This window comes from Enhydra lutris, unplaced genomic scaffold (assembly GCF_002288905.1).
Source record: "Enhydra lutris kenyoni isolate GAN:26980312 unplaced genomic scaffold, ASM228890v2 scaffoldscaffold41, whole genome shotgun sequence".
Taxonomy (NCBI): domain Eukaryota; kingdom Metazoa; phylum Chordata; class Mammalia; order Carnivora; family Mustelidae; genus Enhydra; species Enhydra lutris.
Window position 1 is genome coordinate 17,412,595 of NW_019154125.1, and position 12,074 is coordinate 17,424,668.

Genomic DNA, 12,074 nt, shown 5'->3' on the forward strand with positions numbered 1-12,074 from the left:
GAAGCACTCTATCTGGTATCAAGTCTTATAGCTACAGTAATCAAGATAGTGCAGCATTGCAAAGGGACAAACACATAGATCAATAGAATAAAACAGAGAACCCAGAAATAGAACCAGAAAAATATTCTCAAATGACTTTTGACAAAAACACAGAAGTAATTCAATGAAGGAAAGCTAACATTCTCAAGAAATGGCACTGATAAAACTGACATCTTGGGGTGAAGAGGAATTAATTAATCTCAACCTAAACCTCTTATACGAAAAATAATTCAAACTGGATCTAAAAACCTACGTGTAAAATGCACAACTCTAAAATTTTTATAAAAGACAGGAGAATATTTTTAGAATCTAGAGTTAGGAAAAGAGTTCTTAAACTTGACACCAAAAGTATATCCATTAAAAGAAAAGTTGATAAATTGGACTTCATCTAAACTAAACACTTTTGTTCTGTGAAAGCCCATGTGAAGAGGATGAAAAGACTAACTATAGACTGGGAGCAAATATTTGTAAACCATGTATCTGACAAAGGATTAGTATCCAGAATATATAAAGATTTCTCAAAATTCAACAGTAAAAAATAATAACAATTCTATTAAAAATGAACAAAAACATGAAGAGGATATATGCATGCCAAATAAACACAAGAAAAGATGGTCAATATGATTAGTCATTAGAGAAATGAAAATTTATCTAAAATGAAAAAGGTGACAACAGCAAATGTTGACAAGGATATGGAGAAACTGGGTCATTCATACATTGCTTGTGGAAATATGAAATGGTATAGTCATTCTTAAAACAATTTGGCAGTTTCTTATGAAATTAAACATTAAACTACCACACAACTCAATGACTGTACTTTTAGACATATATGCCAAAGAAATGAAAACCTGTTTTCAAAAACCTGTATACAATGTTACAGCAGCTTTATTTGTAACAGCCAAACACTAGAATCAATTCAAATACCTTTCAGCAAGTGAATGAATTAAAAAATATATATGTACAGACATACTATAAAATAATATCCAGCAATAAAAATCAACAAACTATTGGGTGCCTAGATGGCTCAGTCAGTTGAGTGTCCAACTCCTAGTTCTGGCTCAGGTCATGATCTCAGGTCATGAGATTGAGCCCTGTGTCAATCTCCACGCTCAGCACAGAGTCTGCTTGAGATCCTCTCTTTCCTTCTGCTCCTCCCCACTTGCTCTTTCTCTCTCTCTTTCAAATAAATAAAATCATTTAAAAAACAACAACCACAAACTACTGATACATGCAACAACTTGGATGAACCTCCACAGTGTGCTGAGTGAAAAAAGACAATCCCAAAGGTTTCATACCGTGTAATTCTATGCATATAATATTTTGGTATGGCAAAATATCAGAAATAAGGGCAGATCAGTGGTTGCCAAGGACCAGGAAAGAAAGGGGAGAGAAATAGAGGGAAGTAGGTATGGTCATAGAAAGGGCAACAGGAGGGATCCTCATAAGGAAGGATCTATTTTAGTGTCTTGACTGTGGGATGTATGTAGGAGCCACACAGGTGTTAAAATTATATTAGAACAAATAAACACGTGCACAAATTAGTGCAAGTAAAACTGAATAAGGTATATGAATTGTGTCAATATTAATATCCTAGCTGAGATATTATACTATAGTCCTGCAAAATGTCAAAATTGTGGGAAACTGAGTAAAAAATATATGGGATCTCTCACGTTTTTTTCAACTACATGTGACTCTACAACTATCTCAAAAATTTTAGTTAAATGAAAAAAAAAAAATTTTAGTTAAATGAAAAAAAAAAACAAAAACTGTGGCCTTCACTGGGTCAGTATTCTGAGCTGAGCTCTTGTTTGGCCCAGAGAGAACCTCCTCACACACACACACACACACACACACACACACACACACACACACACACACACACACACAGCACAGGTTTTTGGTGGCCCAGGTACAAAACAGAATGGTATGATTAGCATGACATCATGGCCTAAGTGAGAACCTTCTACCACATCTGCTATTGTTGATGCACAAAGATGAGGTTATTGTTAGAGTGAACTTATTGTCCAGTCTTTAAAAATCAGTATACATTATGACACAGGGTTTGAGATGGAACACAGCCTTAAAAAACACAAGGTATATGGTAGAATGGATTTTGAAGAAATCTCTTTAAGGATAAGAAATCAAAATGTCATTATATTCCTTGTGTCTATTATAAATAGAAATAAAAAGATCTATAATAAAAAGATATAAAGATATAATATAAATATAATATAAATATGAACTGAAGTTTTCTGCATTCTCTGGGAGTTCTCTGCTAAGACATTATAATGATCACAGAAAGTAACTGAAGATTCTTTTTTTTTTTTTCTTTTGATTGTCAGCTCCTTGAGGGTGAGGACCTTATATTTTCTTACTTTTTAATTTAATTTTATTTTTTCAGAGTTCCAAGATTCATTGTTTATGAAGATTCTTATTCCTTCCCATTTCACCAGTGAAGAGAGCACAGGGGTGGGGCTAATCCCATAATTGTCTTTGGAGGTGCAAGGTGTTGCTCAGAACCATCCTCACCTTACCCATGGGTCTAGCCCCATCTCCTTTATCAAATCACCAGGCAGAGCTGCTAACAACCCATTTTCCAAACTGGATGTTGGTTCTCTCCATAAGTTGTGGCCCAACTTCTGGCAAATTCATCAAAATATACTCCGAGAGAGGAAAAGAGTGCCCTACTAACCTATTCAAAGTACAAGAATGTACCCAAATTTTTTTCAACATACAAGTGCTCCTGACAATGTCCAACCACTGGGTCAGATGACTTCAAACATTTTGACAAATCTCCACATGAAGCTGCACTTACTGAAATCTTACACTCCCAAGCCTGCTCATATCCTGTATATTGGCCAAATTCTGTCCTCAGATATGCACACAGGGCTCCTCCTGATTTCCATTTAAAGGCTTTTGCAAAACTAGTCCCTACTTGAGGGTTAGGGAAGCTCTGCCAGTATCTGAGGATGACGCCCGCCAGTTGAAATTTTCTAGACGCGACGGTTTAAATGGCTTGTGACTGGACTGGAAACACGTCTACATTTCATTTTAATTATTGGTGATGACAACACAAACTCTGCCATCATTTTGTATTTTCCCTCTCTACCATTTATTTGAAAATGACTTTCCCTTAGCCTATTGGTCGATTTCTACTTAATGAACGTTCAGAACCCAAATCCTTAAGATCTCATCATGGCAGATCCCTGCCAGAAAAGAGAAGTGAAGCAACACAGTTAAATGGGGAAAGGTAATAGTTCCACCAGACACACTGGAGCAAACAAGGAGAGAAGGAGAAGGAGAATAGTTCCCATTCCTTAAAAAATGGGAGAAGCAGCACATCTACCATGTAGGCAAAGGAACCTGTTCTTTCATCCCCCAAGCACTTAGCTGAGCCTTTCTGGGAACCCAGGAAGGAAACACATTCTTGGCTGGCATTCAGTGACAAAAAGCAATGCACTTCTCTTAGAAACAGGGCTGCCTGCTTCCCTCTGGGAAAATCAAAATCTCAACACTTTTGCAGACCAGTGCAGGCCTTTGGGGCACTGAGCGCTGGTGCTGTGGTTGGAACTTTCAACTTACTGCACAGAAACTCGCACATGCCTTTAGCACCATTAACAGAAACAGCGTCTTGTTTCCAATGTGGCTGTAGATAATGAAATTAGCCCCCAAATTACCATAAAGTGGAACAAGTAAACTCAAAAGCAGGAGCTAGGTTTTCAGGCATTCTCCTCCCCACCCCCAGACCAATGCTGTCTATGGCTTCTCCCTGTTTAAATTCAAAGCAATGCTTCTGTTTTTCTAAGTTGCTATTTTGACCCCAAGCAGATAAAGAGCACTAAATGACACATTCAGCAGAGTCGCTGTGCTCTTGCAGCGCCGCTCTGTTTACATCAGGAAACCCAGCCGGGTGGGGACTGGGGGGTGGGCCGGCGGAGGCGGCCGGGGCGCCGGCCTCCCTCGCGCTCGCCGCCGCGCTCGGCTGGCTCGGCCGCGCTGGCCCCTGGCGCTCGGCAGCTGACTCCATCCAGATGTGCCGCGGCTCCAGAGTGGCTGCCGCGCGCAGTAAATGGGCATCGGAGGCTCGTCAATCTGGGCCAGAGCAATTGCGGTCTTGCGGGCCGCCCCACTGGCACTCGGAAACGTGCGCCCGGGAGGGGACCGTGCGGGGGGCGCTCCCTGGGCGCGGGGAGGGCCTGCGCTAATGACCGACCCGGGAAATGTTCCTGATACATTTGTACATTTCCTTGTAAATGTTTTACACTTTAAAAGAAAGGGGAATGCTGTATATCATTTGGAAATGTTGGCTGTCTATAGGTCCCTGTGGATATTCCTGGGTTAGTACGACTTGTAACCAGAGCAAGAGAAACATAAAAAAGCTGGGAAACGCTGCCAATTAGTCATTACGGGAGATTGTAAAAACAAGAGAAAGAGAAAGAGGAGGGAACAGAAGGAATAAAAGAAGAATAAAATGCCCCAGGAAAAAAAAAAAATTAAAGAAACTAGATGTGTTTTTGTGATGTTCCCGGAATAGAACGGGGGAAGCAGGACAGCTGTCAGCCTTCTAATCAGAAGCGACCTGCAAACCAGCGAATCCCCAGGGCAGTCCCAGAAGGACCCTGCGAGTCCTGAAACTATCCCTCTTTGCTGTCCCTGTAAAACTCAAGCTGGGTCAGTGGGCAGGCAGTGTGCTTTGGAACAGGACCCAGTTGTGCAAAATCCAAGTTAGACATTTATTTCTGATCGCCTGCCGCCTACACGGTCGTTACTAGCTAAGTTATAATAAAAAGAAGACACGAACCATTTTTTTAAACAGTCACAAGTCCCTAGCAGGCACCAGCTTCACTCAGACTGTGGCCATGTTTTCTGAAAACTGTTTTTAATTTTATGGTAATTCTGATTGACATCTTTTTTTTTTTTTTTCTCCCTACTTTTGCCAGACTCAAGGATCCAGGAACAGTAACATCACAAGCTCAAATGGTCTGGATGAGCCTCCCAGTCCTGCTGTGGATTTATTGACCCTGTTCAGGACTTAACATAAGCAAAGAGATACTGTGCACCCCAAAGTTAAGACTGCAGGTAGAAGCCCCAGATGGGCAATGCTTCTTCCAGGGATGGGTTGTGATAGTTCAGGAACCCATAGGAAGTTTGGTAGTGGGGAGGATGCTGGGGAATGGGAGAGGAAGCTGGGGCCCAGTCCTCAGGGACTGGGGGCAAATGTTGCTGGCCAGAGAAGAACTGCTTATCTCAGCAGCATGAGGAGCCCGGCATCCAGCCAGCCTTCTTCATCCCACAGGATTTTAGTCCCCACCTCCTCTGAGTCATGAGGAAGGCCACATGTGCCTTAGATCCACTCTCTGGCAAGGGTACAATTTTCTAATCAGCTGGGGTCCTTCTTGGTATCTGGCCACAAGTCAGCAGATGCACTGTGCAGCTTTACCAGTACAAAATATCTTGCATAAGATCTGTTTCAAAAACAATTATATGAGCAAATTATCTTGGCATCTAGCTACAGATTTTTAAAATCTAGTAGCAAGATCTCAAAAAATGATTAAACCATAAACACTATTTTAAAATAATATTAAGCTGGATGAGAGATGAATTCTTATAGAAACATCAAGAACATGCTCTACCCCCTGAACTCAAAACATCTTCACATGTGTGACTTAATTATAGTTGGTCCTTCTTTAGAGGTAAAATCTGAAATAGTAAAAATTATTTATCTAGAAGGACTTTTACCTTCATAATACATGGCTTGAAATCTGTCCATGGAAAACTTATAATCAGAAACTAACTAGAAAATCCTTGTGAGCTGGGTCCCAGGTCTATTGTTCACATGGACCCCAGTGCCTGATCTCACTGAACTAATGGCGGGATCCACGAGTTTGATTGTGTCTCCTCTGAACTGAGGACTCAAAACACAATACTGTGTTTTTTCTGGCAAGCCTGTTCCAGCTACCGCTATTTCTCTGTTGCTTCTCTCTGTATGAAGCTCCCTCCAGCATCTCTGTCTCTGCCGGACACCCCCTCCAGACAGACATCTCACCTCTTTAAAGCTTCTATCCCTCACCTCCTGTGTGATGGTGGTTGACCCTGGACTGAGATCTGGGCTTTCTGTTCTTCTCTCTACATATTGCATTCCTCAACAATCATCTTATACTCAGAGTTTATACTAATGACTTTGAAATTTAAATCTTGACATCTTCAGTTTTATTCTTTCAGCTGTAAAGAGACATTTCATTTCATTTGAATTTCACATCATCGTTCAAAATTCGGTACCTCAACAAGCAAATGCATTATCTTCCTTCCCATACTCAACTAACTCAGCCTTCCTGACTCTACCTTCTCCCAAAGATAACATCACACTCTCAGTAACACAGGCCCTCATTCCTATTCTAATTTCTGTAGCACCCCTCTGAGTGTCAGGCCCTACCCCATGCTTGGAGATGTGAGAGTGAACAAGGCAGCCAGCAGCTCTCCACTCATGGCCCACTCAGCACAGGACTGCCATGCCAATCACACCACATTACACCATAGCCAAATGCCCTGTTCAAAGCCTTGCAGTGCTTCACCTTTGCTTTAATATGAAAAAGATTGTGTTTATTATTCTTGAAAATCTGTATGGCCAGAGCCAACCTGCTTTTCCACTCTGCCTTTCAGTTCCCTCAGGAGTTACCCCTGGGTGGAGACTCTTGTCCTCCTATCTGCTGTCTGCTAGGGCGGCCCTACTGTCAGTGTGCTGGAGACATTGTCTCGGAGAGCTAGTCTTTATACACATCAACTTCTAGAAGGAGGATTAAACGCCTTCCTCCTCTCTAGTAGGGTAAATTCTAGCCAAACCTTAAAATCAAAATTAAGTCTTCAGCCTATAAGTATAGGACTACCATACAAGTACAGCCTACAAGTATATCCACCTATGTGGGTACTTCATCCGCAGCCCACTTTTGTTGATGTTCTGCTTGTCTCCCTGCAACCTCTTTATTTCCCAGGTGCCAGGCCCTGTTTCCAGCTTCTGTTGACTGCCTTCTCTGGTCTTATGCTCCCCTCAAACTACCCAATTCGAGGGTGACTTCTGCCAGGAAAACTGACATTCTGATAGAAATAAAATAACTCTGTATATTGTATGGCTATAGATCCTGAGTCCCCAGCACAGTCCTCCTGTCTCTTCTGTGTGGGTATTTCATATCTGTGTCTATCTTACCACATCATAGCATTTTCAAACTGAGAATAATGGATCAATCAGGAGGGCTCTTGTGTGAGAGGGCTCATCCTCATTTATTTGTTAATTCTTTTCTCAATAGTATTTTACAGGCATGTTTGCTTAGCGTGCATGGTATAAAGGCAATTCCTGAGAAGTCATATCTTCTCTGAAGAAATGCACATTCTGAAATGTGACATTAGGAGGAGAACATGGACAAAACACTGTGACACAAAAATGGCAAGCATTGGAATAAAAGTTAGCACATGAGCACCACAGTCCAGAAAAAAGTGTATATAATTCTCTAAAAACCAAGGAGAACCTGGGGTGCCTGGGTGGCTCAGTGGGTTAAAGCCTCTGCCTTCAGCACAGGTCATGGTCCCAGGGTTCTGGGATCGAGCCCCACATCGGGCTCTCTGCTCAGCAGGGAACCTGCTTCCTCCTCTCTCTCTCTGCCTGCCTCTCTGCCTACTTGTGATCTCTGTCTATCAAATAAATAAATAAAATCTTAAATAAAAAAAAAAAAACCAAGGAGGACCTAACACAGTGGGTGGTGATATTGGAGCATCCTTGGCAATTTGGGGAGAGTGAATAAATCATTTGGTGACACTCCTGGGAATTGAGATCATTCAGATACCTAGACTGAGACAAAGATCATTAACTAGGTCTGACTTCTAAGACACTTCTCTGTATATTTGTTAATTAGATTACTAAGATTCCATGCCTGTGTCTGATAGTTTGAGCTAACACACTTTTAATTGGGTATCATTCAGGAATTATATCAGGAGGAGATGGGATTTGATTTTCTCTAGCTAGAAAATACTCAGCACAAGCAAGCAATTGTGATCCTAGTTCTAAAACAATCCCCAGGGAGTGGGTACAGTTCCTGTCCAGAAGGGGCAATACAGAAGCTGGGCCAGGTTAGAGAGACAGTGTATTGAGCCAGTACAACACCCTAATGTGACAGACACAGGGGTAAAGGAACATGACCTGGGTCTCTTATCTTCCATATCCTCAGGCTTCAACCATCCTCTTCCGTTAACCTTTCTTTAACCTTCCATTGCCTGAGGCTCACTCCTTCCCTTAAAGAGACTTACAGTATGTCCCTTCCTTAAGTCATCCCCAGTGATAACCCTGGTCTAGTAAACTGTGGCTCCACCACAGAGTGATGAAAAAAAGTGAACAGGCCAGGCTGCCCAGAGGCCAGGGGAAGTTAGTGTCGCATCATGGGACTCTGCAAGGGCCATCACAAAGGGACCTTCTCAATCCAATTAGCTTTAAAACAGTAAACAGGTGAACCTGGTTACTGATTAATTTCTGCCCTATCCCTCATCCCCTGCCCTAGACAACACTGCTGTCTATACAATTAGAAGGATATATTCCCTTTTTAATGTGAAAATAAAATAGTGATATAAGTTGTAGAGAAATAGTAGCACAAATGTCATGCCTTAGACACACGGGCTGTTAAAAAAAGAAAAATCTGTAAATGAAAGTGAGGCTTAGTAAAGCACAGCCCAAAAGTCTTGGCTCAGAAAGCAAAGGGGGGATAAAAAGAAAGCAAGCAAGAAAGAAAAAGACTGGCGGGTGGGGGAGTTTCTTGAAGCCATGAGTAACATCTGGCAGAAAGCATCCTATACAGCCCTTTTTTGGTTTCTGTCCACATGACATCACAATCTATGAATTTTGCCGTGATTGGATTTGAATGAACTTGTAGATTCAAAACAAAACCCACTTGAAACAAGCTCCACAAAGCAGCTCTATCTTCCCAGCCACAGTTCAGTATATTTCCTCACTGCCCCTTTCTGTTCTGGGTTTAAAGGAGACTGGGACAAACACAACCAAATCCAAACCACACACACACACACATACACAGATATACACACACCCTGAGACGCAATGGTTGTGGCTACACAGGGACACTGGGTGGCACTTCTAATTCTGCCATGGAGAAATCTACTCCTTTCTTTTTTCTTTTTCTTTCTTCTTATTCCTGTTGTCTTAATTCTGCCCAGTAGAGGTAAGGAGGAAGACTTAGACCAGCCACGCAGACATGTTTTGGGCTTCAAAGAAACTAGGACAGGAAAAATAAAAACCACACAGTAGTCCTAATATGACGGTTAGTCCAAACATTTTTTCTTCTTTTATGGAATTTATTTTCTAAAGAGATGAGGGTGGTATGTGTAAGGATCAGACATATTTACATATAACAAGTTTTTTTAAACAGTGAAAAACAATGCCCAATATGCTTATGGATGTACAAGACCATTGCAAAACAACTTAGTTAACTATGAAAAAAATGCAAAACAATTTACTTAACTATTAAAAAAAAAAAAGCCAAATGTGCCACAGTGTGAATACCTATGTAGCCAAAACAGCCATCATATTTATTTACTAGGCATTTTAATATACATATAATCTTTTGTCCCTCCCTATCCCATGCAGACCCAGACTGGCATGCTAAATCCCCTCTACTTCTGATCATCCTGGAAAAGCCCAGAACCCCAAACTTTTAACAGTGGTTGTCTATTGTAATTTATCTCCCAAGGGATATTTAGCAATGTCTAGAAACATTTTAGTTGTCATGACTGAGGTCCTACTGGCATCTAGTGAGTATAGACCAAAGATACTGCTAAACTTCCTACCGTGCACAGGACCCAGCCCTCTCCCCCTCAATGCAGAATGACCTTTTCCAAAATGTCAATAGTGCCACAGTGAGAAACCCTGATTTAACACATAAGCCTACCTTGTGGAGAACGTGTCTCCACAAAACTCTCCCATAGTGTTCTCTGACTTCAAGGCAAGAGCCACCACAACAGCTTGGCCAAAAAAACTAGCAAATCAGGTCTGCTAACCAAAACTAGAAGTCATTGTACACTACAAAAGGCATGAGTGATGGCCCAAACCCCTTGCAAAGATAAACCAAAATAAAAATCAATGTTACCCTCAGACCACGTCACCTTCTGTCAAGTCGTTAGTGAGAATTATGGGCATATGATTTCAAGAAAAAATATTTTATCTTGGTGAGCTTTATAAAGAAAAAACAAGAAAAGCATTTTATCCATTATGCAGTAGTACTCTTCATTTGTGGTCTGTATTTGATTTCTTTGAGTAAGATGGAGAGACTTCAGAATTGATATCAGAATAAATGACAGCTGTTGAAAATGGAAACTGCCAGGTTTTGCTCATAGAATCTAAGCCTTTCCCTGGCCTTAAGCTTACAAAAGCCTGGGTCAAAAGGGGAGGCCCTACTCAAAAGAGGGCAAAATTCCACTCCTCAGTTTCCTCCTGTGTTGCAGGCTTCATTGTGAGCTTTGGACAAGTATTGTGTTTAAGAGGGAAACTGGCAGTCTAGCTGCCTAATGTGTGACTTTAAATAGATCACTTCAGTTCTTATTTTTTATTTATTTTTATTTATTTATTTGACAGAGATAGATCACAAGTAGGCAGAGAGGCAGGCAGAGAAGAGGGGGGAAGCAGGCTCCCCACTGAGCAGGGAGCCTGATGCGGGGCTCGATCCCAGGACCCCGAGATCATGACCCGAGCTGAAGGCAGAGGCTTAACCCACTGAGCCACCCAGGTGCCCCTCACTTCACTTCTTGGACCTCACTTTTCCCACTTGGAAGACAGGCTTTACTACTAACATGACAGTTGACAGTGACCAAGGATTAACTGTGTGGTAAGCATTGCCTATGTGGCTTTCCTAAGCCAGATCTAACTTACATCCCAGTGCAGCCCTATGATGACCAGGCATGTCATAGATGAGGCAACTGAGGCCCAGATGATTAAGTAACTGCCTCAGATCACAGAGATGAGGGAAGTAAGATTTCAATCCAGGTCATCTGTCTTTAAACCATTTTGCGCTATTAGGGGTGCCTGGGTAGCTCAGTGTGTTAAGCCTCTGCATTTGGCTCAGGTAGTGATCCCAGAGTCCTGGGATTGAGCCCTGCATTGGGCTCTCTGTTCAGCAGGGAGTCTGCCCGCCAGCGCCGCCCCCCCACCTACTTGTAATCTCTGTCAAATAAATAAATAAAATCTTTAAAAAAAAAAAAACAAAAAAAAAAACAAAAAACATTGTGCGCTACTAGTAAGCAGCCTCCTGAGAAGAGTAAATGAGATGATGCTCACATTATCCCTCAGAGTAGTTGTCAATGAGTGGAAGTGGTACCAGAATTAAATCATTGAGTTTGCTTTCTGTTTCCCCTCTCCATAAACATCACCAAGTGGACTGAGAGAAGCTGGGACCTATACTCACATCACAGGAGAAAATGATGGTGCCCCAATCCACTGTTGAATCAGGATGCCACACTCCTTGAAATTGTGCATATAGCTTCAGGCTTAGGAAACTCTGACAGACCAGAACCTGACAAGGAGAGGATATTAAAGTTAAGTCTGTTTTGTTGAGAAATCCTCAGTGCTATTCTAACTGGAAAAATAAGAGTTCTTCTTCAACATTGCTCTGACATGAGTTCGAGGAGACCTAAATTCTGCATTCTCAGAGGCAGGGCATGGTCTTATCCTTCTGAAGCAATAGTCACAGAGTTGCACCTTATCTAATTTTATATCTTACAATCTATGTTGTTTTGAGTAACAGGAGCTGAGAGATACAAAATCCAAATTCATCTCCCACTAAACTGACCTTGGAAGTGAGGCTCCTCAGCCGTAAAACATGGGCACCTCACAGGTTGTTGCAACAATTGATTCAGAGGTGAGGATGTATTTGAGTAAAAATTCGAAGACCTATGAACGACTCCCATGAGGGATACCCAGTGCTTCAAGTTCTCTTCCACCCAGCAGCTCAGGTGACAAGCCACCCTCACAGAACAGCCACAGACAGATT